The sequence below is a fragment of the Gavialis gangeticus genome, unplaced genomic scaffold, assembly GCF_001723915.1.
Source record: "Gavialis gangeticus isolate Ggan-Ray unplaced genomic scaffold, GavGan_comp1, whole genome shotgun sequence".
Taxonomy (NCBI): Eukaryota; Metazoa; Chordata; order Crocodylia; family Gavialidae; genus Gavialis; species Gavialis gangeticus.
Window position 1 is genome coordinate 29,817,900 of NW_017728994.1, and position 3,431 is coordinate 29,821,330.

The 3,431-nt window shown below is 52.1% G+C and overlaps 2 long non-coding RNA genes across 7 annotated transcripts in view; one reads left to right on the forward strand and one right to left on the reverse strand.

Moving 5' to 3' along the window:
- LOC109287421 overlaps positions 1 to 3,431 on the forward strand; it is a 39,081-nt gene that overhangs the window by 10,373 nt on the left and 25,277 nt on the right. The gene's annotated exons all lie outside the window — the stretch shown is intronic.
- Positions 1,918 to 3,431, reverse strand: part of LOC109287424 — a 6,283-nt gene continuing 4,769 nt past the window's right edge. For all 3 annotated transcript variants that reach the window (XR_002094862.1, XR_002094861.1, XR_002094860.1), the window contains one exon: positions 1,918 to 2,304. This is a non-coding gene — a long non-coding RNA (uncharacterized LOC109287424). The remainder of the gene's footprint in view (positions 2,305 to 3,431) is intronic.

Genomic DNA, 3,431 nt, shown 5'->3' on the forward strand with positions numbered 1-3,431 from the left:
GTTGCAACAGCAGATTAATTTGTTGTCTTATTACCATAAAAATGTGCTGGGAGATGGGGCTGGCAAGGAAAGGGACAGGAGATGAGGCAGGGCTGAGGAGGAACTTCCTTGAAGTTTGAAGGGAGGGGTTGTGTGTGTGTGTGGGGGGGGAGTTGGAGCAGGGTCTGTGTGTGTTGTGGGGGGGCGAGTTTAGCAGAAGCGAAATGAATGCGGATTGGTCCGAGGCCGATTTTCCGACCTGCAAAAAGAGGAGGGAGGGAGGGAGGGGGTGGACAAGAAGGAGGGCTCCCAAGCAGCAATGCAGCCCACCTCAACATCTGGCCGACACACAACTCCGAGGGGGCACAGCTGCAAGGCGGTGGGGGGCTAACCCCTCTCCCGGAGTCACCAGCTTTGCCAGGGCTTCCCCTTCTACAGATCTGCTCGTCTCCGATACTTTTAAAGACAGTTAGACAGTTTTATAAAGTCTCTTCTAGGCTCGTGTCTGCGCTTGGTGGTGGGCATCTATCAATCTCTGTCTGTCTGTCTGTCTATCTATCTGTCTGTCTGTCTGTAAGTCTTTTTTCCTGGTCCACACTGTCACCCCTTAGGAATCCTGTTAAGACGTAACAAATTAAAAAAAAAGAAGAAAGAAAGAAAGACAGACAGACAAATCTTCAATGCTAAAGACATCATCGAAAGAGTATTTTTCTTTCTCTTTCTCTTTTTCTCTCTCCGTTCCATCTCCCCATTGATTGAAAGTCTCTCTCAGCTCCAACAAGGAGTCCCAGGAAAAATGAACCATTCTGCTATCGATTCTTCATTAAAATTACATTTCTGCATTTGCTAAATTGGTTTTAAAAAGCTTCCCCTGTTATTATTGTCTTGTCAGGGCCGACGGTGCTGGGCAAACAGTATTTAAAAGCTTGGGATTTCTCCAGAATGAGTCGTCCCCCACTCCTCAGTGCTTAGGCAAATATTAGCAACATATCTAGATATAGATATAGATATAGATATACCCCCAGGGGAAAGAAGGCAAGAGACAAGTGCTTCATTGTGAAAAAATAGAAGGGTGGAATGAGACCTTTCCTTCACGACACTTAAAAATCATTGATTAGAGCGTCACAACAAAACAGAAAAGTTTCCTTTTAAATATTACGAGGAGAGGCAATCAGATGTCGGCAGCGGCGGGGGTGATTATTTTCCCAGGTCACCATCAGAGCCGCTTACTTTAAAACAGGCGCTGGCATTGTCTGCTGAACCTGCCCCGCTCCCCCTCCGCCGCAGGCAGGATCCTCCTGGTCTCAGCAAAACAGAGCTGCTGCTTGCCCACTTCCCTCTACGGGGGGAGGTTCAAATCATCCCGTCTTATCCTCACCCCCTTTCCTAGCTTCCCTGAAACACAGCCCCGCAAAACCCCAGAGAACACCGGTCCCTGCCCCGTGTTGGTCTGAGAGGAAAAAGTAGCCCAAGAAGGACTCTGGGAGATTTCCTTTGAATTCTGTAAATCTCTCTCGAAAGAGCAGGGAAGCAGAAATGTCTTCCTGATGTGTTTATCCCCTAATCAGTTCATTAGTTATAAACAACATGACATTAGAAGTTAGGAGGCAGTTGATATTAATTTTTATTTAACTAGTTGATGTTTAATCCGTCACGCCAGGCTGCATAGAAAGAGCTGCCTGACACAAACCAGTTAGAACTTCATACACCGCGATCATTGTCCGGGCACCGGCACAAGCGATGGGGGGGCAGGCAGTGAGGGTGGAAGCGTGTATTGGGGGAAAGGGGACGATGCCAACAGCCTAGGGAAAGGGCGCCAGGGGCTAGGGCAGAAAGGGGGCAGAAAAAAGGAGGACTGAGAAGAAGAGGAAAAACCAGCGCGAGGAAGAGAGAAAAATCAGGGAGGTGAAAAGGAAAAAAAGAGAAAGAAATGGTGGGGGGAGAGAGAGAGAGAGCAAGCCAGGCAGGGCAGGGCGGGACGGGCGGAGAAGGGGCAGGTGCCCATCCCGCCCATGGGAACCGGGGCCCCGAACCCGAGTGCCGGGATAGCGGTGCCCCCACCCCGTCGTGCCCCGGCCGAGGAGCGGGCTCAGGCAGGCGGCGGGCTCGACTGGCAGGTGCCGCGCGGGGCTGGGCGCTGCTCGGTGCAGTGGTGTGAGCGCGGGGGCCATTCATTTCACTTCAAATAGGTACCATTTCATTAGACAAGGATGAGCGGAGGGATAAAAGTCCCGGGATGCACTGGGCACCTTCCTCTCTTGGGTTTCAGGGATGCCGCTTTTCCCTTGGGGGTGAGGCGGGGAGGCTCGACTGCCTGGACTGCTCCTAGAAAGAGTTGGGGGCAATTCCTGAGGCCAGGAAACTCGTGTGCAGACATTTAAACACCCCCTCCTTGCACACAGAAACACCGCCTGCCTGTCCCTGTCCCTGTCCTTCTGCCTACCTGGAACGGGCAGGATCTAGAAATACAAACCGACTCGCTCTCTTTATGCTCTGCCTGTCCGTGCAATGTAGAGGAAACACGGGTACGTGTCCCATGCGTGTACATCTTCGTATATGTGTGCACAGGTACACGTGTATTTTCTGCTCATACCAAGAACTCTACACCCAGATCTTTGCGCAGGTTGATACACAGTTTGAGTCTAGCAATTCAGGACGCACCTGCTTGGAGTATGTTGTGCTTTCTTCCTATAAATCCACAGGACATTTTCCGCACGTGTATACTCTGGAACTGAGTTTACAAGTAGTCTAATATCATGTCTGTATATTGTTCTCTCTCTCCCTCCTTCCCTTCCTTTAAGATGTACAGCACATCTTTTAATTGCATATTGAAAGCTCAACGGCATATCTCACAATTATAAACTCCTTCTCTCCAAACACGCATTAAAAGGGCTCCTAACTCTGAGAGCATCCATGAATCTCCTTCCCCTGTGCCCCCGAATACCCTCGGATCCGTCTTGTCCCGGCTGTGTGCCCATCTCTCCGACCCGGAATCCCATATCTATTTCCATATTAATCAATCACTCCATCTCTCCGCGGAATAAAGGAAATAGTTCGCATTCCGAAGAAAATTGCCTGCTTTCCAGCAGTTAATAGTTAACTCCAGAAGAGAAAGTTCCCAGGGGGAGGCGGGGAGCGCAGGGAACGCGCCGCGGCGGCCGGGCCAGCGGCTTGGCCCCGCAAGAGGCGAGCGCCGGGCACGGGTCCCCGGCCATTGCGATCACCGCTCAGTTCCCCAAACCCTTCTTGGAGAAATCGGCTCCCACGTTGCGGGCGCGGCTCGCCCGCTGCCTCTGCATCGGGGAGGAAACCGGTTAAAAAAACCGGGAGGGAGGGAGGGAGGGGGCTCAAACGGGGCTGGGGGGAGCCCCGGCGGCCTGGATCAGGTTCTAAACTAAGTTGAAGCAGGCTGGGGAGACGGGCGAGTGGCGGGGCCTGGGGGGGGGGGCACG